This window comes from Amblyraja radiata, chromosome 11, assembly GCF_010909765.2.
Source record: "Amblyraja radiata isolate CabotCenter1 chromosome 11, sAmbRad1.1.pri, whole genome shotgun sequence".
NCBI classification, from domain to species: Eukaryota; Metazoa; Chordata; class Chondrichthyes; order Rajiformes; family Rajidae; genus Amblyraja; species Amblyraja radiata.
The window spans coordinates 4,953,553-4,977,968 of NC_045966.1; the positions used below are offsets into that span (position 1 = coordinate 4,953,553).

Consider the following 24,416-nt stretch of genomic DNA (forward strand, 5'->3'; position numbering starts at 1 on the left):
GAGGCAAATTAGTTTCTCCTGGCATCATGTACATCACAGACTGAGGGGGCCGAAGGGCCAGTTCCTTCCCAGAGTCAGTGAATCGAGGGCCAGAGGACATAGGCTCAGGGTGAAGGGGAAAAGATTTAATAGGAATCTGAGGGGTAACTTTTTCACACAGAGGGTGGTGGGTGCATGGAACAAGCTGTTGCCAGGACTAGAGGGTGTGAGCTATAGGGAGAGGTTGAGTAGGCTGGGTCTCCATTCCATGGAGCGCAGGAGGATGAGGGGAGACCTTATAGAGGTGTATAAAATCACGAGAGGAATAGATTGGGTAGATGCACAAAGTCTCTTACCCAGAGTAGGGGAATCGAGGACCACAGGACACAGGTTCAAGGTGATGGGGAAAAGATTTAATAGGAATCTGAGGGGTAACTTTTTCACACAGGGTGGTGGGTGTATGGAACGAGCTGCCAGAGGAGGTAGTTGAGGCTGGGACTATCCCAACGTTTAAGAAACAGTTAGACAGGTACATGGATAGGACAGGTTTGGGGGGGGATATGGGCCAAACGCAGGCAGGTGGGACTAGTGTAGCTGGGACATGTTGGCCGGTTTGGGCAAGTTGGGCAGAAGGGCCTGTTTCCACACTGTATCACTCTATGAGTAAAACAAGAGAAGGTTGAACGTATAAAGTGTGGGCAACGCCTGTGTATGTGTTGCGGAGTTTACAGTGGTGACTCGCCAAGTGTGACTCTATATTACAGTCCAGCAAGGAAACAAAAAAGCAAAGGAAATTGTTCTTATCAAAACTAACACCAAAGCCAACAGCATAAAGGAAAACAAATCCTGACAAGAAAGAGCTTCTCCCTGAATCATACTTCATCAAGATTCAGGCAAGGACAACTATTTTGAATCTTTCATGCCCCATATCTCAAAGACAACTCAAGATTAAAAAAATATCCCAGTGAAGTTTTTTTTTAAATTCGGCCAGGCATAAAATCAGTTTACTTCAAAAGACGAAGACTTTAGTACTTTCTTTACAAAACCTCAAGGATATAAATCCAACCATGCTATGACTACATAGACACAAAGAGGCTATTTGGATTTAGGTTAGGAAAGTAAATGAGGTCGGTGTGACAGCCAGGACTTAGAGACAGCATTGTAGCCTCTGTTTAAGAGGCTGTTGCAATTCAAGTGCAGTGTTGAACTTCAAACTGTATGATTGTGTTCCAGATCAGTGTGGATGGAGTGTCGTACAGGGAGACAGAGACTCACTAGTTTAGTTTAGTTTAGAGATACAGCATGGCAACAGGCCCTTCGGCAGACTGAGTCAACGTCGATCATTGATCACCAGTTCCACCTTTCATAACAAGGGGAGTTGAGTATAGGAGCAAAGAGGTCCTTCTGCAGTTGTACAGGGCCCTAGTGAGACCACAACTGGAGTATTGTGTGCTGTTTTGGTCTCCAAATTTGAGGGAGGACATTCTTGCTATTGAGGGAGTGCAGCGTAGGTTTACAAGGTTAATTCCCGGGATGTTGGGACTGTCATGTGTTGATAGAATGGAGCGGCTGGGCTTGCATACTCTGGAATTTAGAAGGATGAGAGGGTATCCTATTGAAACATATAAGATTATTAAGGGTTTGGACACGCTAGAGGCAGGAAACATGTTCCCGATGTTGGGGGAGCCCAGAACCAGGGGCACAGTTTAACAATAAGGGGTAAGCCATTTAGAACGGAGACGAGGGAAAAAGATTTCATCCAGACAGTTGTGAATCTGTGGAATTCTCTGCCTCAGAAGGTAGTGGAGGCCAATTCTCTGGATGCTTTCAAGAGAGAGTTGGATAGAGCTCTTAAAGATAGCGGAGTCAGGGGATATGGGGAGAAGGCAGGGACGGGGTACTGATTGTGGATGATCAGCCATGATCACATTGAATGGCGGTGCTGGCTCAAAGGGCCGAATGGCCTACTCCTGCACCTATTGTCTATTGTCAATGGAAAGCAATTTGTGACAGTGGCTGGAGTAACTCAGTGGGTCAGGCATAGAGGTGAAGGGGAAAAGAGTCATAGAGACACAGAGACATAGTCATAGACATAGAGACATAGAGTGATACAGCATTGAAACAGGCCCCTCGGCCCAACTTGCCCACACCAACCAACATGTCCCAGCTACACTAATCCCACCTGCCTGCGCTTGGCCCATATCCCTCTAAACCTGTCCTATCCATGTACCCGTCTAATTGTTTCTTAAACATTGTGATAGTCCGTGCTTCAACAACCTCCTCCGGTAGCTCGTTCCATACACCCACCACCCTTTGTGCATAAAATGTACCCGTCATGTTCATAGAAACATAGAAACATAGAAATTAGGTGCAGGAGTGGACCATTCGGCCCTTCGAGCCTGCACCGTCATACAATATGATCATGGCTGATCATCCAACACAGTATCCTGTACCTGCCTTCTCTCCATACCCCCTGATACCTTTAGCCACAAGGGCCACATATAACTCCCTCTTAAATATAGCCAATGAACTGTGGCCTCAACTACCTTCTGTGGCAGAGAATTCCACAGGTTCACCACTCTCTGTGTGAAAAATGTTTTCCTCATCTCGGTCCTGAAAGATTTCCCCCTTATCCTTAAACTGTGACCCCTTGTTCTGGACTTCCCCAACATCGGGAACAATCTTCCTGCATCTAGCCTGTCCAACCCCTTAAGAATTTTGTAAGTTTCTATAAGATCCCCCCTCAATCTCCTAAATTCTGTGTGAAAAATGTTTTTCTCATTAAATCTCCCCCCCTTCCTCTCACCTTAAACCTATGTCCTCTGCTTCTCGATTCCCCTACTCTGGGCAAGAGACTCTGAGCTGATCGATGCCTCTCATGATGTTATACACCTTCATACACATTGTCATGTACTGACAACGGTAGGACGACAATTCTTACTTTGCAGCGGTATAGCATGCCTGTAAACTCACTATTTAGTGGTAATATTTAATGATAAACATTACATAAATCAATGCAGGAGGGATGTTATTTGTTTAGTATTACTTTCTCCATGCGCGCACAAACTTCCAGATGAACACATGCATGGAAAGAAGCCGAGGTTACCGCTTGTGGAAAGAATCCCGCACAGATTAACGTGAGGCAGGGCAATGCTTTTCCTTCACATTTCACCCAGGGACTCTCAGACAGAAATTAAAACCAGACAGCACTGCAGGCTGCCTGTGACACACTTCAATTTCTCCCCCCACTTCCAAACCAGCTCCAACCTCCAGAAGGGCCTCCTTAAAAAAAAAAGCCCAAAGTTGTTCGCTCGGCAGCAGTCTAAATTTAGCGCTGCTCCTCGGTGGCAAGGCAGCGACACAAAGTTCTGGAGTTATCTTTAAAGTATCCGCGCTGAAAGAGTCGCAGTCAGCTGTTGCTCCTCAGCCAAATATCTACTGACACTGTGAGTTCAACCGGACTTTAAAGCCGCCCGTTTGCAACAGGCAATTAATCTTTAAGCCTTCGATCTGGCAAGATATGAGAACTAAATGCAACGCAGAATAAAGGCAGATCAACGTGAGATTAAAGAGGAGCAGGTCACTTAAAGCGCCTTACCTTGCAGTCTTTAAATCTGACAAGAGCGAGAGAGATATAGGGAGAGAGCAGGGTGTGTCAGGAATATCCAGCAGCACACTTACCAACTACAGTCTGTGGGCTGGGCTGGGCTGACAGGCTCAGAACTTTTCAAGAGTACACACCCCCCCCCCCCCCCCCCCCCCCAGCCAAGCTCAACCACAGGCTTGAAGAATTCCCTGGATCCAGCACAGAATGCAAAGCACTGCTGACCGAGACTGCATTCTGCCCAGCCAAGCAGTCTGATTTAACATTGCTTTGGTCAAATTCCAATAGGGCAGCAACAGAGAATAGCAGACGCAAATAAAAAAAAATCTGGAGTAACTCAGCGGGTCAGGCAGCATCTCTGGAGAGAAGGAATAGGTGACGTTTCGGGTCGAGACCCTTCTTCAGACTGAGAGTCAGGGGAGAGGGAAATGAGAGATATAGACGGTGATGTGTCGGGAGATACAGAACAAATGAATGAAAGATATGCACAAAGTGAGGATGATGAAGGAAAGCTGTGGGCTAGGTGAAAACGAGTTGTAGACAACGAAACTCAACAAGACGACTATGAAGGTAGTATGAGTTGGGTGGGGGGAGGGATGGATGGAGAAGGGATTCAAGGGTTACTTGAAGTTAGCAAAATCAATATTCATACTGCTGGGTTGTAAGCTGCCCGAGCGAAATATGAGCCGAATACTTGCGTTTGGTGCAGAACAGAGAAGGCGGCTCGGTTGGTTAAGACCCGCTTTCCCCTCACCGAGTCCACACCGACAAGCGATCCCCGCAAACTAACACTATCCTACACACACAGGGGGACAAAGTACACTCGTAGTAGTAGTAGTAGTAGTAGTAGTAGGCCCCTCTCGGTCATGACTGACCATGGGTGATGCCTCCTGGTCGGGTCGGATGCAAGCCTGGGCGATCGATGTCATGTGGAGGACAGGCTGTTGCCCCATGCAGCACGTCCCCCCCCTCTCCACATCGCTGATCCATCCAAAGGAACAGCAGGGCCGTTACAGTTTGGCACCAGCGCCGTCGCAGGAGCTGCCAGAGCGAGGTTGTAGACAACGACGAACTGCCTTAGGGGCTCCGACTCAGGATTTTCTTGAGGTTTACTCCTGGAGCCTTTTCCATGACTGGATATGGCCACAAGGCAGTGGAGGTTTTAAATCAGAGTTTTCCCTCTCCTAGATGGACTGCCTTCCCAGGCTGACGAGCCCCATCTGCCCGAGACTAGTGGGGGCGGGAGCGTCTACCCTCCCGTGCAGGTCTATAGCACCTGCCCACTGCCCAGATTACACTCGTACCAAGCCAATTAACCTACAAACCTGTACGTCTGTTGGTGTGCGGGTGGGAACCGGAGCACCCGGAGAAAACCCACGCAGTTCACGGGGCAAACGTACAAACTCCATACAGACAGCACCCGTAGTTGGAATTCAGAATGATCAAAGATGAAATGCATTCGCTGAAACTAAAAGCAAAGAGAGGATTTTTGTGGAATGACCTGAAAAATGATTCTCACAAAAAATACCGGGATTATTTGGGACTATCAGGGTCCGGCTGTTATATCAATGATTGTGGATAGTGAGGAATCAAAAGGCATGTGTTCCTGAGACATAGGAGCAGAATTAGGCCCGTCGAGTCTGCTCCACCATTCCATCTTGGATGATCTATTTGTCCCACTCAACTCCATTCTCCTGCCTTCTCCCCTAATCAATCTCTGTGTGTTTAAAATCCCCAAAGTGCCAGAGTAATTCAGCGGGTCAGGCAGCATCTCTGGAGAACATGGACAGGCAAAGGTTCTGATCAATTGAGATGCTGGAGTGCTCCATAAATCCATAGGTTGTAGCTGTAGAATTAGGCCATTCGGCCCATCAAGTCTACTCCGCCAATCAATGATGGCTGATCTATCTCTCCCGCTCAAGTCATGGGGTGATAGAGCTATCGAGCATGGAGAAACATCCCATGGTCCACTTTATCCGTGCCAATGTTGCATATTGGGGTAGTCCCATTGACCTGTATTTGTTCTAAATCCTTCCCATCCATATATCTGGCCAAATGCCATTTAAAAGTTGTAATTGTACCTGTCCCCATGGTAACTTGACCAAGAGTCAAGAGAGTGTTTATTTTGTCCCTCCTGCTCTTTGTGTTTTGCTCCGGTTTCCAGTATGTGTTTAATGTCTCCAGGGTTTAGTTTACTTTAGTTTAGAACGGAAACAGTGCGGTAACATAAAAACATAGACAATAGGTGCAGGAGTAGGCCATTCAGTCCTTCGAGCCTGCACCGCCATTCAATATGATCATGGCTGATCATCCAACTCAGTATCCTGTACCTGCCTTCTCTCCATACCCCCTGATCCCTTTAGCCACAAGGGCCACATCTAACTCCCTCTTAAATATAGCCAATGAACTGGCCTCAACTACATTCTGTGGCAGAGAATTTCAGAGATTCACCACTCTCTGTGTGAAAAAATGTTTTTCTCATCTCAGTCCTAAAAAGTTCCCTTTATCCTTAAACTGTGACCCCTTGTTCTGGACTTCCCCAACATCGGGAACAATCTTCCTGCATCTAGCCTATCCAACCCCTTAAGAATTTTGTAAGTTTCTATAAGATCCCCCCTCAATCTTCTAAATTCTAGCGAGTACAAGCCGAGTCTATCCAGTCTTTCTTCATATGAAAGTCCTGACATCCCAGGAATCAGTCTGGTGAACCTTCTCTGTACTTCCTCTATGGCAAGAATGTCCTTCCTCAGATTAGGAGACCAAAACTGTACGCAATACTCCAGGTGTGGTCTCACCAAGACCCTGTACAACTGCAGTAGAACCTCCCTGCTCCTATACTCAAATCCTTTTGCTATGAATGCTAACATACCATTCGCTTTCTTCACTGCCTGCTGCACCTGCATGCCTACTTTCAATGACTGGTGTACCATGACACCCAGGTCTCGTTGCATCTCCCCTTTTCCTAATCGGCCACCATTCAGATAATAGTCTACATTCCTGTTTTTGCCACCAAAGTGGATAACCTCACATTTATCCACATTATACTGCATCTGCCATGCATTTGCCCACTCACCCTGCCTATCCAAGTCACCTTGCAGCCTCCTAGCATCCTCCACACTGCCATCACTGCCCCCCAGCTTCGTGTCATCCGCAAACTTGGAGATGTTCCATTCAATTCCCTCATCCAAATCATTAATAAATATTGTAAATAGCTGGGGTCCCAGCACTGAGCCTTGCGGTACCCCACTAGTCACTGCCTGCCATTCTGAAAAGGACCCGTTAACTCCTACTCTTTGCCCTTCGGCCCACCGGGTCCGCGCCGACCCGCGATCCCCACACATTAACACTATCCTGCACATACTAGGGACAATTTACATTTATACCAAAGCCAATTAACCTCCAAACTTGAACATCTTTGGAGTGTGGGTGGAAACTGAAGATCTCGGAGCAAACCCGCGCAGGTCACGAGGAGAAGGCTCAAACTCCGTACAGAAGGCACCCGTGGTCGGGATCGAACCTGGGTCTCTGGCGCTGTGAGGCAGCAACTCTACCGCTGTGCCACCGTGCCGCCCGACGGTGTGTGTATGTACCAGGGCCCTTCCCAGTCCATGCTGGACGCTTCTCGCCTGAATCATCAGGGCAGCTGCTTTCCTTCACAAATAGCTCTTGTAACACACAGCGCCTCATGTCACTTCCCCAAAATAATGCACTGGGATACATTTTGCAAGACCACCCGCGCTGCCAACTTTGCTTCTGAAAATACGAGGCTGGAGAAAGCAAATATAACCGGCTGAGATTGGATTGTTTGGGTTAAATCAACTTGCAGTGAAAGATGATGGTGGGGGGGAAGAAAGGGAACAGCTGGATAGTTATGGACTAATGGTTCATGTTTTATGTGTCAATCCTAACCGTCACTGTATGTCATGTTGTCACTTGTGGGCGGAGCACCAAGGCAAATTCCTTGTATGTGAATACTTGGCCAATAAACTTATTCATTCATTCATTCATTCATTCATTCATTCATTCAGTGAGTCCTACAGTCACGGGCGGTCATGGTGGTGCAGCGGTAGAGTCGCTGCCTTACTGCAATTTCAGTGCCGGAGACCCAAGTTCGATCCTGAGTGCGGGGGCTGTTTGTACGTGCTCCCCATGACCAGCGTGGGTTTTCTCCGAGATCTTCGGTTTCCTCCCACACTCCAAAGATGTACAGGTTTGTAGATTAATTGGCTTGGTAAATGCAATTGGGTGTAGGATAGTGTTAATGTGCGGGGATCACTGGTCGGCGCGGACCCGGTGGGCCGAAGGGCCTGTCTCCGTGCTGTATCTCTAATCTAAACCAAACTATAGCATGGAATTGGGCCCTTCGGCCCATCTTCCTCATTGCAAGACCTCGCCATCCTTGACTACTTCCTTTTGGCTCTACTGAGTTGGATGATCAGCCATGATCACATTGAATGGCGGTGCAGGCTCGAAGGGCCGAATGGCCTACTCCTGCACCTATTTTCTATGTTTCTATGTTTCTAAGATTGAGGAAATTCGGTATGTTGACAAATACGCTCTCAAACGTCTACAGTCGTACGGTGGAGAACAGATCGGCCTGGTTTGGCAACTCAAACGCCCAAGTACAAAGGAGATTTGATAAAAGTGGTGGACACTGCTCGGTCCATCACGGATACTGACCTCCCACCATCGAAGGGATCTATCGGAGTTACTGCCTCAAATAAGCAGCCAGCATCATCAAAGACCCACACCATCCTGGCCACACACTCATTTCACCACTGCCATCGGGAAGAAGGTACAGGAGCCTCAAAACTGTAACGTCCAGGTTCAGGAACAGCTACTTCCCTACAGCCATCAGGCTATTAAACACTACAAACACCAGCTAAACTCCGAACTACAAATTGCCCTGATTGTACGAGGGACTTCAGGCTTTGATTTTGTTGTTACACTATATTGCATTTAAAAAAAATGATTGAACTTCTTTTTGTTATTTGTCATGGTGTCGACTGCTGACAATGTTCACAGACAATGGACAATAGGTGCAGGAGTAGGCCATTCGGCCCTTTGAGCCAGCACCACCATTCAATGTGATCATGGCTGATCATCCCCAATCCTGCCTTCTCCCCATATCCCCTGACTCCGCTATTTTTAAGAGCCCTATCTAGTTCTCTCCTGAAAGTATCCAGAGAACCTGCCTCCACCGCCCTCTGAGGCAGAGAATTCCACAGACTCACAACTCTCTGCGAGAAAAAGTGTTTCCTCGTCTCCGTTCTAAATAGCTTACCCCTTATTCTTAAACTGTGGCCCCTGGTTCTGGACTCCCCCAACATCGGGAACATGTTTCCTGCCTCTAGCGTGTCCAAGCCCTTAACAATCTTATATGTTTCAATAAGATACCCTCTCATCCTTATAAAGTCCAGAGTGTACAAGCCCAGCTGCTCCATTCTCTCAGCATATGACAGTCCCGCCATCCCGGGAATTAACCTTGTAAACCTACGCTGCACTCCCTCAATAGCAGGAATGTCCTTCCTCAAATTAGGGGACCAAAACTGCACACAATACTCCAGGTGTGGTCTCACCAGGGCCCTGTACAACTGCAGAAGGACCTCTTTGCTCCTATACTCGACTCCTCTTGTTATAAAGGCCAACATGCCATTTGCTTTCTTCACTGCCTGCTGTACCTGCATGCTTACTTTCATTAATAAATGGACAGTAATAAACAAAACAAAAAAACTAAACTAAATGTTTTTGAAATGTCGTAATTGTAGTTGTTTCTCCTGCTTCCTCTGGTAGCTCTATCCAGATACGGACTGCCGCATGGGTCGACTGGGCTCGTATTCACTGGAATTTAGAAGGATGAGAGGAGATCTTATAGAAACATTTAAAATCCCGAAAAGATTGGACAGGATAATACAGGTAAAATGTTTCCCATGTTGGGGGAGTCCAGAACCAGGGGTCATAGTTTAAGAATAAGGGGTAGGCTATTTAGGACTGAGATGAGGAAAAACCTTTTCACCCAGAGAGTTGTGAATCTATGGAATTCTCTGCCACAGAAGGCAGTGGAGGCCAATTCACTGGATGTTTTCAAGAGAGAGTTAGATTTAGCTCTTATGGCTAACGGAATCAAGGGATGTGGGGAGAAAGCAGGAACGGGGTACTGATTTTGGTTGATCAGCCATGTTCACATTGAATGGCGGTGCTGGCTCGAAGGGCCGAATGGCCTACTCCTGCATCTATTTTTTTATGCTTCTATGTTTCAATGCCCTCTTGAGTGTTAAAGTTGCCCCTTGAGATCCCTTTTGAATCTCTCCACTCAAGCCTGTGCCCTCTAGTTTTAGAATCCTCGCCACCAGGAGAGAGACGGTGAGCTTTCACCATGTCAATTCCCGTAAGTCCGAATTCTCCTCCGCTGATGGTAGAACAGCAGTGAAACCTCCAGCCCGGGATTGAGTACCAGAAAATTTAAAAGCAATATTACATTTCCTCAGTAGTCACGTGTCGTCAGGCAGTGGAGGCTTTGCTCAGTCAACTTTCACACATAAAAACGGAAACATAAATAGAAGCTGGAGACAGCTTGGCTCCAGTCGACTTGCTGTTCATGGCAAACAAAGTACTTCAGAAATTATGCTATAAGCTCAATAAAAGTTCAAAGAGATATTTCTCCGTCCAACCACATTCCGTCTCAATGCCCTAAACTTATTTTTATCACTGCCATTCATTACATTTTCCACACAAAATATTCAATTCAATTCAATTCAATTCAATTCAATTTATTGTCATTTGGACCCCTTGAGGTCCAAACGAAATGTCGTTTCTGCAGCCATACATTACAAACAAATAGACCCGAGACACAACATAATTTACATAAACATCCATCACATTGCTGTGATGGAAGGCCAAAAAAACTTATCTCTCCACTGCACTCTCCCCCCCGATGTCAGAGTCAAAGTCAAAGTCAAAGCCCCCGGCGGGCGATGGTGATTGTCCCGCGGCCATTAAAGCCACGCCGGGTGATGCAAGGTCGTGCACTGGGTCTTGGTGTTAGAGCCCCCGGCGTGCGCTCGCAAAGTCCCGCGGCCATTCCAAGCCGCGCGGGGCGATGGTGTAAGGCCCCGCTCCAGGAGCTCTTCAACCCCGCAACTCGGGCGGGAGAAGTCGCCGTTGCGGGAGCCCCGAAAAGCGGTCTCCCCCCAGGGACCCGCTGGAGTTGATTCAATTCAAAAATACTGGAGTTGATTCAATTCAAAGTGGTACATAGGGCTCATATCTCAAAAGCCAAATCATCTACTTTTTACCCTGAGGTTAGTCCATTCTGTGTTAAATGTAAAATTTCTGAAGCCTCTCTTATCCATATGTATCGGTCATGCCCCAGCCTTAACAAGTTCTGGCTAGAGGTCTTTCATACATTATCCCAGGTGTTAAACATCAAATTTGAACCAAAGCCTCTAATCGCTCTTTTTGTGGTCACTGATGAGGAGGTTAGATTAACGCCGCACTATATTGCTTCTCTTCTGGCTCGGTGAACAATCCTGCTCAGGTGGACGGAACCTACCCCGCCCACTCATACACAATGGCTGACAGATATTATGTCCTGCCTAAAGCTCGAGAAAATCAGGTACTCACTTCAACAATAAAATGGAAGGTTTCAGAATGCGTGGGGACCTTTTTTAAATGCATTCCAGACTTTATAAATGCTTGATCACCAAGCACAGTTTAACAGCTTAACGGTCTACCCATTCATTTATCGTGGATTATTGTTGTGACAGGCTGATATTTGCATATGCTCACTGGCAGTGACTGGGGAGGTATTATTTTTGGTATCTCATTTTTCTTTTATTGTTGTTGTCTTGTTATATGTTAACATAAATTGTTTTTTTTATTTATTCTTTTCGTACACTCTGTCTGTAACAAATGGACAACTTTGCACTTTGTCATGTCCTGAAAACTAAATTAAAAAGATTTTGATTTAGAAAATGCTGGAGTAACGGTCCTGGCCCACTTGGCGATGTTTTAGGCAACTGCCAGCGACTGTCATAGTCGTAGATGGTCGCCGAAAAACTGGCGACAACCTACATCAGAAGTCAAGCCACGCTCATTGGCGTCAAACCTACTGTCGCCGAAATTTTTTCAACACGTCGAAGATTTAGCGGCGACCAGAAAGACGCTACGACTTTTTGCGCGACTGAGGAGAAGACACCGGCGAACATGTGGCGACAAACTAGTCGCCTGTAGTTGCCTAAACAATCGCCTAAGTGGGACAGGCCCATAAGGAAGTATCGGCTTGAGAGGAAGAGATACATTTGCCATGATTGAATGGCGGAGTAGACTTGATGGGCCGAATGGCCTGATTCTGCTCCTATCACTTATGGATTTATGGACTAATGGAACACTCCTGTATCTCAATTGATCGGAAACTTTGTCCGAATGTTTAGGAAGGAACTGCAGATGCTGGACAATTCCCTCGTCCAAATCATTAATATATATCGTAAATAGCTGGGGTCCCAGCACTGAGCCTTGCGGTACCCCACTAGTCACTGCCTGCCATTGTGAAAAGGACCCGTGTACTCCTACTCTTTGCTTCCTGTTTGCCAGACAGTTCTCTATCCACATCAATACTGAACCCCCAATACCGTGTGCTTTAAGTTTGTATACTAATCTCTTATGTGGGACCTTGTCGAAAGCCTTCTGAAAGTCCAGATACACCACATCCACTGGTTCGCCCCTATCCACGCTACTAGTTACATCCTCGAAAAATTCTATAAGATTCGTCAGACATGATTTACCTTTCATAAATCCATGCTGACTTTGTCCAATGATTTCACCACTTTCCAAATGTGCTGCTATCCCATCTTTAATAACTGATTCTAGCAGTTTCCCCACTACTGACATTAGACTAACTGGTCTGTAATTCCCCGTTTTCTCTCTCCCTCCCTTAAAAAGTGGGGTTACATTAGCTACCCTCCAATCCTCAGGGACTACTCCAGAATCTAAAGAGTTTTGAAAAATTATCACTAATGCATCCACTATTTCTGGGGCTACTTCCTTAAGTACTCTGGGATGCAGCCTATCTGCCCTGGGGATTTATCAGCCTTTAATCCATTCAATTTACCCAACACCACGTCCCGGCTAACCTGGATTCACTCAGTTCCTCCATCTCATTTGACCCCCGGTCCCCTGCTATTTCCGGCAGATTATTTATGTCTTCCTTAGTGAAGACAGAACCAAAGTAGTTATTCAATTGGTCTGCCATGTCCTTGTTCCCCATGATCAATTCAACTGTTTCTGGCTGCAAGGACATTGCAATGATCACATTGAATGGCGATGCTGGCTCGAAGGGCCAGATGGCCTACTCCTGCACCTATTGTCTATTGTCTAATAACACATACCCACACCTCTAAGCAGAAGATGGACACAAAGTGCTGGAGTAACTCAGCGGGACTGGCAATATCTCTGGAGAGAAGGAACAGGCGGTGTTTCGGCTCGGGACCCTTCTTCAGACTGAGAGTCAGAGGCGAGGGAAACTAGAGGAATGCAAAGATACAGAACTGCTCTGAGCGGCTGTGTGCAGTGTGGTCTCGATTACGAAAGAACAGCAGATGCTGGTAAAATCGAAGGCAGACACAAAATGCTGGAGTAACTCAGCGGGTGAGGCAGCATCTATGGAGAGAAGGAATTGGCGACTCGAAACGTCGGCAATTCCTTCTCTCCATAGATGCTGCCCCACCCATTCACCGAGACCTTCTACCTGGTCTCAGTGCATGGAAGTGTTTCCACGCAAGGAATGCGACTGTTGTCTTCTGTATCATTGTTGTGCTTTGGCAGGTAGCCCAAGGGCTGCTAGTGCAGAGATATGAAGCACTGTATTAAATAGCCTTGAAGAGGAGCCAGATGCTTCAGAACATATGCTTGCTCTTTATTGAAGACTAACAATGACTAACACATGTGGAGATGTAGCATTAGATCACCTGCATACAGTACGTGCCTTACTTACAAACAGATGTACTGCGATCATTTCTTCCTAAAGGGCCTGTCCCACTGTACGAGGTAATTCAAGAGTTCTCCCGAGTTTCCCCCTGATTCGAATTTGGAGAATGTCCGTAGCGGGCCCGTAGGATTTTGTGGATGTCTCGTAGCGGCTCGTACAAGTAAAAAGTAACAATATTTTTCATCACGACATAACACATTTTTCCACAGTGTTGAAAAACGTCACGATTTTACCGGATTTCCCCCGAGTACCTACCATTACTCGTACGAGCCGCTAAGAGACATCCACGAACTCCTACGGACCCGCTACGGACATGTTGAAGACCTCCTTCGACTATGTAGAAGACCAGCTACGACTAGCTACGACTAACTTCGGGAAAATTGGACACTGAATAGTGGAGAGTGAAGACGATCTCCTTCGACCGCCCTTCGACTATGATGAAGACTATCTACGACTACCTTAGACTACCCTCGATTACCTACGACTAACATGCCGACCTACTTCGACTAAACCCTAAACCTACGAGTAAAAAAAATATCGATTTTTTTCCATGGCGACCTTTTTTTACTCGCTGGCATTTTTCAGCATGTTGAAGGATACGCCGCGACCTAGCTGAGGTCTCGAGTACGCGGAGCCACTCTCGAGCATGAAGGAGAGTTAAGCCCCCGTCCCACTTTCATGAGTTACTGACGAATCCTCCCGAGTTTTCCCCTTGAATCAAACTCGGAGATGCCAGCCGAAGGTAACTCGGGGCTATTTTTGTTACTCGTGGACATTTTCCAACATGCTGAAAAAACGTCCCGACTTACCTGATGCCCCGAGTACCTACGGCTGGCATTAGGAACCGCTACAAAATATCTACGCTAGGGACTCCTATGGACTCGCTACGGACACTCTCCGAGTTTGAATCAAGGGGAAAACTCGGGAGAATTCGTGAGTAACTCGGGAAAGTGGGACAGGGGCTTTACGAAGACCTCCTACGACCTCGTGTCGACCATGCTGCGAGTATGAGTTGAGGGCAAACTCGCCAGAACTCGCGGATTAGGTCGCCCAAGTGGGACAGCCCCTTTAGACTGAACGATGTCAAAGCCAAAAATATGAAGTAATTGGCAATACAAAGATAAAGCCCAGATAAACAATGGTAAAGCACTATCCAATATTCCAATCGAACAACCCCTACAATTCTGTTTAACTGATATGTAAATAAACATTGGAATCTCAGTCAAAACTGATTATATTTTCAATGGCACTCAACCGTAAAACACAATTTGCAATTGGCTGCCACCAGCAGAAAATCATTTGTTTTCATTTACATTCGGGTTAATGGAAAAAAAGGTTGTTTCCAGATCAGAAGTTACTCTTAAGGTCATAAGGAGTAGGAGTAGAATTAGGCCCATCAAGTATCCTCCGCCATTCAATCATGGCTGGTAGACAAAAATGCTGGAGAAACTCAGCGGGTGCAGCAGCATCTATGGAGCGAAGGAAATAGGCAACGTTTCGGGCCGAAACCCTTCTTCAGACTATCTGCAGTTCCTTCTTAAACACATTCAATCATGGCTGATCTGTGAGTCTGTGGAATTCTCTGCCTCAGAGGGCGGTGGAGGCAGGTTCTCTGGATACTTTCACGAGAGAGCGAGATAGGGCTCTTAAGGATAGCGGAGTCAGGGGATATGGGGAGAAGGCAGGAACGGGTTACTGATTGTGGATGATCAGCCATGATCACATTGAATGGCGGTGCTGGCTCGAAGGGCCGAATGGCCTACTCCTGCACCTATTGTCTATTGTCTACCCCTCCCTCCTAACCCCATTCTCCTGCCTTCTCCCCATAATCCCTGACACCCATACTAACCAAGAATCTATCTATCTCTGCCTTAAAAATATCCTCTGACGGCCTCCACAGCCTTCTGTGGCAAAGAATTCCACAGATTCACCACCGTCTGACTAAAGAAATTTCTCCTCATCTCCTTCCTAAAAGAACGTCCTTTAATTCTGAGGCTACGACCTCTGGTCCTGGACTCTCCCACTAGCGGAAACATCTTCTCCACATCCACTCTATCCAAGCCTTTCACTATTCTACTGGACTATTCACTAATTTTCACTATTCTACTGGACTATAGGCATCTTGCATACATTAAAGGGCCTGTCCCACGAGCATGCGACTCCATGCGGCAAGCACGACCTAACGTGGTCGCTTGAGCCGTACGGCCTCGCGGGGCCGGTCCCACTTCGATCGCCGGAGCCGTATGGAGTTGTGCGGAGCTGGTCCCGACATCGCCCGGGGCTCCGAAAAACTGACCGTGTTCAAAAATTCCGCGCGGCAGCGGCCTGCCAGCCCGCAGCCGCCTCGACGCTGCATGCACAGCCTCGACAGGCGGGCGCAGCGTCTCGACGCAGTACGCGGCGCGAACTTCCCGCGGACATTCGCTCGAACTTCACGTCACTCACTCGACCTCCGTGCGGCCCCCACTTCCGGTTTGGTGGCGCTCGCATGCTCGTGGGACAGGCCCGTAAGGCATTGAGTTGAAACAATCTACCCAAACGTTCCTCATACGTTTCGTGTGAGTCCGTTTTCCATTCCTCTTCAAAGGTCTCTCTTCCCTCTGCCACTGGATCTCAGTGCCGCAGTCGAATAGGGAACAGCATTTTTTTGATTCAGTTCAGTTCAGTTTCATTTGTCATTTGTAGGTTAACACAGGGTCGATGGTACAATGAAATGTGTTTGACAAGACAACGGGCCACCTCAGCATTGGTATTACAAGGATAAAATGAAGGTAAAAAAAGATAAGATAAAAGTGATCAAGAAGGAACTGCAGATGCTGGAAGATCGAAGGTACACAAAAATGCTGGAGAAACTCAGCGGGTGCAGCAGCATCTATGGAGCGAAGGAAATGGGTGACGTTTCGGGCCGAAACCCTTCTTCAGACTGATGGGGGGTGGGGGGGGGGAGAAGGAAGGAAAAGGGGAGGAGGAGAAGCCCGAGGGCGGGGGGATGGCAGACATCGCTTGCAGACAACGCTTGCTCTGGACAGACTCAATGGCGGGGAGTGAGGAACCGGTGATGCGTTGGGCAATTTTCACCACCCTCTGCAGTGCTTTCCGGTCGGAGACAGAGCAGTTGCCATACCATACTGTGATAAAAGTGACATTGGTAGGTAAAAGACAATAATAAATGAAATAATCAACATAGAAACATAGAAACATAGAAAATAGGTGCAGGAGTAGGCCATTCGTCCCTTCGAGCCTGCACCGCCATTCAATATGATCATGGCTGATCATCCAACTCAGTATCCTGTACCTGCCTTCTCTCCATACCCCCTGATCCCTTTAGCCACAAGGGCCACATCTAACTCCCTCTTAAATATAGCCAATGAACTGGCCTCAACTACCCTCTGTGGCAGAGAGTTCCAGAGATTCACCACTCTCTGTGTGAAAAATGTTTTTCTCATCTCGGTGCTAAAGGATTTCCCCCTTATCCTTAAGCTGTGACCCCTTGTCCTGGACTTCCCCAACATTGGGAACAATCTTCCTGCATCTAGCCTGTCCAACCCCTTAAGAATTTTGCAAGTTTCTGTAAGATCCCCCCTCAATCTCCTAATTCTAGCGAGTACAGGCCGAGTCTATCCAGTCTTTCTTCATATGAAACATCTATGTTTATGAAGGATCTGCAGATGCTGGAAAATCGAAGGTACACAAAAATTCTGGAAAGGAAAAAGGAGACAACTCATATTCCGCTTGGGGAGCCTGCATCCTGCGGGCATGAACATTGAATTCTCCCAATTTTGTTAGCCCTTGCTGTCTCCTCCCATCCCTCAGCCCTCGGGCTCCTCCTCCTCCTTTTTCCTTTCTTCTCCCCCGCCACCCCTCATCAGTCTGAAGAAGGGTTTTGGCCCGAAACGTTGCCTATCTCCTTCGCTCCATAGATGCTGCTGCACCCGCTGAGTTTCTCCAGCATTTTTGTGTACCTTTAATCAACATCTATGATGTGTTTATGAGTTCAGGAGCCTGATGGCATGATAGTAAAAACTGTTCTTAAGTCTGGTGGTACGTGCAGACTTGCTCCTGTGTCGTCTGCCTGATGGCAACAAGGAGAACAGGCTGCGTGCTGGGTGGCTGTGGTCCTCGATGACGCCGTGTGCCTTCCGCGGGCACCGCCGGTGGCAAATGTCCTGAGTGGCCGGGAGACAGATGCCAGTGGTGTGCTGTGCGCCGCCTTCAACACTCTGTGTAGTGATTTGCTGCTGTGGGCAGAACAGTTCCCGTACCAGACTGTGATGCAGCCCGTCTGCAGACTCTCAATGGTGCAACTGTTGAAGTTTGTGAGGATGCTGGCGCTCGTGACAAACTTCCTCAGTCTTCTCAGGTGAAAGAGCCGCTGGCGGGCTTTCTTAGTAACTGTGTCTGTGTGCTGTGTCCAACAGAGATTCAGATTCAGATTCAATCTTTATTGTCATTGTGCAGTGTACAGTACAGAGACAACAAAATGCAGTTAGCATCTCCCCCAGAAGAGCTAACATAGAATAATGAGCAGTAAATATATATACATACAGTAGTAGTAGCAGTGCAATATTTCTGGGGAAAGGAGTGTCCGGGGGGGGGGGGGGGGGTGATTGGCAATCACCACGGTACAGAGTTAAGTAATGTAACAGCCGCAGGGAAGAAGCTGTTCCTGGACCTGCTGGTCCGGCAACGGAGAGACCTGTAGCGCCTCCCGGATGGTAGGAGGGTAAACAGACTGTGGTTGGGGTGAGAGCAGTCCTTGGCGATGCTGAGCGCCCTCCGCAGACAACGCTTGCTCTGGACAGACTCAATGGAGGGGAGCGAGGAACCGGTGATGCGTTGGGCAATTTTCACCGCCCTCTGCAGTGCTTTCCGGTCGGAGACAGAGCAGTTGCCACACCATACTGTGATACAGTTGGTAAGGATGCTCTCGATGGTGCAGCGGTAGAAGTTCACTAGAATCCGAGGAGACAGATGGACCTTCTTCAGTCTCCTCAGGAAGAAGAGACGCTGGTGAGCCTTCTTGACCAGAGTTGAGGTATTGTGGGTCCAAGAGAGGTCATCGGAGATGTGGTCTCAGTGATTTCACACAGAGAGTGGTGAGTCTCTGGAACTCTCTGCCACAGAAGGTAGTTGAGGCCACAGTTCATTGGCTATATTTAAGAGGGAGTTAGATGTGGCCCTTGTGGCTAAAGGGATCAGGGGGTATGGAGAGAAGGCAGGTACAGGATACTGAGTTGGATGATCAGCCATGATCATATTGATCATGCAGGAAGATTGTCCCCCAATGTTGGGGAAGTCCAGAACAAGGGGTCACAGTTTAAGGATAAGGGGGAAGTCTTTTAGGACCGAGATGAGAAAAACATTTTTCACACAGAGAGTGGTGAATCTGTGGAATTCTCTGCCACAGAAAGTAGTTGAGGCCAGTTCATTGGCTATATTTAAGAGGGAGTTTGATGTGGCCCTTGTGGCTAAAGGGATCAGGGGGTATGGAGAGAAGGCAGGTACAGGATACTGAGTTGGATGATCAGCCATGATCATATTGAATGGCGGTGCAGGCTCGAAGGGCCGAATGGCCTACTCCTGCACCTATTTTCTATGTTTATATGTTTCTATGAGCACACCGAGGAACTTGAAGCTGCTGGCCCTTTCAACCTCAGCATCACCGATGTGGATGGGGAGGTGACCACTCCCCTGCTGTCCCCTGCGGTCCACGATCATCTCTTTAGTTTTGCTGACATTGAGAGAGAGGATATTTTCCTGGGCACCAGCTGTTTACTGCCTCCACCTCCTCTCTTTGCCGGAGGAATCACGAAACTTCCCGCTGAATTAATCTCAGATGACTGAACACATGTTTCCAAAACCCCTCGTCGAGACTTCAGAGGCAAGAAAAACAAGAGAGAAACATGCAACACTTTTCCAAAAAAACTAATTCTACATCCTGCGAGTCGGAGGAAGGCAGCTGCTTTTCTATTCTTGGCTGGCATGGGTTGTCTGAAGCGCTGGTATTAATTGCAGGCAGCTGAACACTAGTTAATCTGTTGGAATTGATCTAACGTTAATTGGACATGCTTACAAAGACCAGTGGGAGATATTCAGGTGCCAGAGCACAGACATATTAGCTTTCTGCTCTCCTCTCTCTGAAATACTTGGAACGGGATTTATACACTTTCCAATATAGGCTTCTTTTAAATTTACAAAGTACTGTTTTACAAAGGACTGTTTACAGAGGACTTAATGGTCTTTAAGGCGGATGTTCCCAGCAGTACTTTCCTTCATTAATTTAGTTTAGTTTAGAGACACAGCTTGGAAGCAGACCATCTAGTCCGTGGAGGTCATAGAAACATAGAAACATAAAAAAATAAGTGCAGGAGTAGGCCATTCGGCCCTTCGAGCCTGCACCGCCATTCAATATGATCATGGCTGATCATCCAACTCAGTATCCTGTACCTGCCTTCTCTCCATAGCCCCTGGTCCCTTTAGCCACAAGGGCCACATCAAACTCCCTCTTAAATATAGCCAATGAACTGGCCTCAACTACTTTCTGTGGCAGAGAATTCCACAGACTCACCACTCTCTGTGTGAAAAATGTTTTTCTCATCTCGGTCCTAAAAGACTTCCCCCTTATCCTTAAACTGTGACCCCTTGTTCTGGACTTCCCCAACATCGGGGCACAGTCTTCCTGCATCTAGCCTGTCCAACCCCTTAAGAATTTTGTAAGTCATTGAGGAGGGCACTATAACACCATTTAAATGAAATTTGGACAGGTAAAGATTGAGGATGTCGGCCAAATGCGGGCAAATGGAACAAGCTGAGTGGAGGTATCTTGGTCTGCATGGACCAGTTGGGCCTGCTTCATAGGCCTGAGTCTATGATTCCATGACGATGACTCTGACTTCGATGGGCTATCTTGGCCAGCATGGATGGGTTGGGCCGAAGGGTCAGCTTCCACCCTGTATGAGTCTATGATCCTATGATGATGACTCTGACTTAGATGGGGCATCTTGGTTGAAATGTCCCCGGCCTGCGACTTGGCTCTTCAATCGCACGCACGCAACCCCACGGCTTTCTTTCCCATTTCTATTTTTCGATGCACATCTTTTGAACTGAAATCTTGCACGTAGCCCGTGCCCTGGCCGAACTGCTTGCGTCTTGTGTTATTTTCCTTCCATGCTCCCTCTCGGATGCTGAATTGCTCATCACTCTTTGGCCATGAAAGAAGGCAGGTCATTAGACCATCAGCCCCCAGTGTAGATCATGTAACAATGTGTGGGCGTCAGTAACAATCAGTCTTGTCAATGACTCCCCACAGGTCACCTATTCACTGGCGAGAAAATATTATTGCTCTTTGTGCACTGAAGAGTTACACAAAGCATTCCATTCTCTTTTGAAGTCCAGCTCTTTAAACTTGTGCAAGGCGCACCAAGTGACTTTTGATCAGTTTACTGACAATGCTCTCGTGACTTGGGTTCAATGTCAACTCACGCACATTGGTTTAAATGGGACATCTTTCTCTCAATAGACAATAGACAATAGACAATAGGTGCAGGAGTAGGCCATTCGGCCCTTCGAGCCAGCAACGCCATTCAATGTGATCATGGCTGATCATCCCCTATCAGTACCCCGTTCCTGCCTTCTCCCCATATCCCCTGACTCCACTATTTTTAAGAGCCCTATCTAGCTCTCTCTTGAAAGCATCCAGAGAACCTGCCTCCACCGCCCTCTGAGGCAGAGAATTCCACAGACTCACCACTCTCTGTGAGAAAAAGTGTTTCCTCGTCTCTGTTCTAAATGGCTTACCCCTTATTCTTAAACTGTGGCCCCTGGTTCTGGACTCCCCCAACATCGGGAACATGTTTCCTGCCTCTAGCGTGTCCAAACCCTTACCAATCTTATATGTTTCAATGTGGCAGAAGAGAACCAAGGGATTGGAGTCGAGAGTGTTTCGTTGTCATGTGTACCGGAAACAGGACCATGGAATTCTAAAGGGTCTGTCCCACTTGACGATTTTCTCGGCGACTGCCGGTATAATTGACTGACGTATCAGGTCACCGGCAAATTCGCGGCGTGACGCTGCGTGATGACGTATTGACGAGCGGTGATTTTTCAAGTGTCGCAACATTTTTTTTGGCGCCGCTGGATTTTGAAATGTTCGAAATCTTTTGTCGACACCGATACGACGCCGGCAGTCGCCGAAAAAAATTGCCAAGTGGGACGGGCCCTTTACTCGCAGCAGCAGAACAGGTCGTAAGGTCGTAAAGTGATTCGAGCAGAATGAAGCCAATCGACTCCTCCATTCAATCATGGCTGATCTATCTCTCCCCCCTAACCCCACTCCCCTGCCTTCTCCCCATAACCCCCCAACATACTGTAAACACAACACATGATAAACAAAAAATAAATAAATTAGAGAGTCATAGAGTGATACAGCGTGGAAACAGGCCCTTCGGCCCAACTTGCCCACACCGGCCAACAGGCCCCAGCTACACTAGTACCACCTGTCTGTGTTTGGTCCACATCTCTCTAAACCTGTCCTATCCATGTTCCTGTCTGCTGTCTGCTGTATTCTATATTCTACCTGTATCAGGGCTGCCAATGTTGGGTGAGGATTGGGAGTGAGAAATTGCGAGAGACCAAGCCCGAGGGAGCGCAGCGACCGAGGAGGGGAGGGGGAGGGGGAGGGGGAGGGGAGGGAAGAGGGTACAATCTGGTGCATACTGTAGCGAGTCTTTTAACTTGAATGCAAAATTTATGCTTTAAATTGGATTAGCTATGAATAAGGTTAGGCTAAATTACATTCCTAACTACATTCCACAGTAGAGCCAGGCTCTGATCAACAGCTGCAGCACATGAACGATCTCAGTGTATTCATGTATGGAAATCAGATCATAATCAAGCACTTGGCCCATGTTGACCAACCTGGGTCTCACTGCACACCGGGTACTACTCCTGACCCTGACTCCAGTTGCATATCTTCTCTCATTCTTGACCCTGAGTCCAGCCTTACACCTGGCCCCCTATTCTACCCTGATCATAGCTGCTTACCTGCTTAGGTTCCCAGTGCTGAACACTCCCATTGTCCCAGCTTTGACTGCACACCTAGTACTATTCCAGACATTGAGTCTAGATGCACACTTGGCCTTGCTCCTAGCCCCTCTGCACTGACAATATATCTGGCCCACACATAAAGCCCCATATCTGACCCCCTGGACTTAACCTATAACGTTCAAGTCCACAGGTGCTTATCTAATGCAGTAATCTTTTATGGGGCACTTCACGGACCAAATTTTGGATAACAAAATGTGCTACATCCATTGGCTTCCTTGTTATCTAACATGCTAGTTACTTTGTCAAATAAGTCATCAATTGGTTGAACACAATTTCTCATCCATAAAATTCTACTCACTCAGCTGTATAAGTATTCTGTTACCATCTCCTTCATTTTCCTAACAAACTGTCCTGAAGTCATTTTCACCCTCAATATTTTCAGTAATTTGCTGTCTTCCTCTCAGCTGGAACTTTGCCGAAATGCAATGTCAAATAACTATATATTTAAGCGATAATATTCTATTTAATGTGATGTTGAGAGTACATCATATTTTCTGTGGTATTCATAACACAACAATGATAAAAAGATCTTTGTTTTGATTGCACCAACCAACATGCATACATTATTATACTACAGTTAATATGTACCGAGGGGAAATTTTTGTTCCAATGCTCCCCATTCCCAAGTACTTTTACATTGAAGTGATTGAAATCCAAGTGAAGTTTAAATGGCATCAGAAAAATAAAACCTCCGGAATGGATGATATTCATTACGTGGTTGGTTGGAGTCAGTATCAGCACAATTACTATATTAAACTTTGAATCGTCAGATGTCCTAGTTCAAGCTAAAACTAAAGACAAATAATAACGTCCTCACACATTCCCCTGCAAGTATCTCTGTCACTCCTTTAAAATATGCCCCTTCTTTGAACAAGCTCTTAAACATCGCATCTGAATCAGTTTCCATCTGATTATACTCCTTGAAGATGTTCATCTACATGTTCAATTAATAAAACAATGAGATTGAGGACATTTCTATTCAACCTGTTAAAAGAATTTGGAGATGGGGTGGTTTAGAAATAGTCAGTGAGGTAAACAAACATAATAGTTGAGTGGCAAATGATAATAGTGCTACCTTCCCTGATGGAAATAATGACTTATCGGGGCTGTATGTTGTGACAGACAGCCCGACACCTTGCATGTCATTTTAATATTACACTTATCCCATCCCCGTGGATATTCCAGATTAATAAATTAAGGTTTTGCCAACTAATTACAAATCAGGCAAATTACAAACCAATAACACTAGCCAACTCCGAAACATGAAGCGCTGTGCATTGGGATCCAGACATCACGCCTCAGTTCCCCGCTCACATCTGGCAGTACTCTCCGTCTGAACCAAGAGCCACAGAATGTTTATGAAGGTGGGGGAGCTGAGCGATCACTGATCACTGGCCTTGGGGGTACCCGGTGAGGGAGTGGAGCGACCCAGTGGGGGGAGGGTGTGGGAGGGGGGTGCCCGGTAGGGATCCCCAGGGTAGGGACCTTTTGAAATTTGATGGATTAAAATCATGTTTTAGTGCATTGTAGAAGTATGATTTCAATGTTTTTAGTTTGAAGTATTTTTAAGAGGTAACTTTTTAAGGAAGGAGTAACATTTTCCACACAAAGGGTGGTGGGTGTATGGAACAAGCTGCCAGAGGAGGTAGTTGAGGCAGGGACCATCCCAACATTTGAGAAACAGTTAGACTGATACATGGATAGGACAGGTTTGGAGGGATATGGACCAAAAGCAGGTAGTGT

At 47.0% G+C, this 24,416-nt stretch overlaps 1 protein-coding gene across 3 annotated transcripts in view; it reads right to left on the reverse strand.

Moving 5' to 3' along the window:
- The window catches only part of sgcd (sarcoglycan delta), a 195,987-nt gene that overhangs the window by 106,693 nt on the left and 64,878 nt on the right, over nt 1-24,416 (reverse strand). The window contains exon 1 of one of the 3 annotated variants that reach the window (XM_033029215.1): nt 3,661-3,788. The exons of 1 other annotated variant lie outside the window; for it this stretch is intronic. The gene's annotated coding sequence lies outside the window, so the exon portion shown is untranslated. Of the gene's footprint in view, nt 1-3,577; nt 3,789-24,416 lie in introns of those variants that run through there. One more of the 3 variants, XM_033029214.1, reaches the window with a different exon arrangement.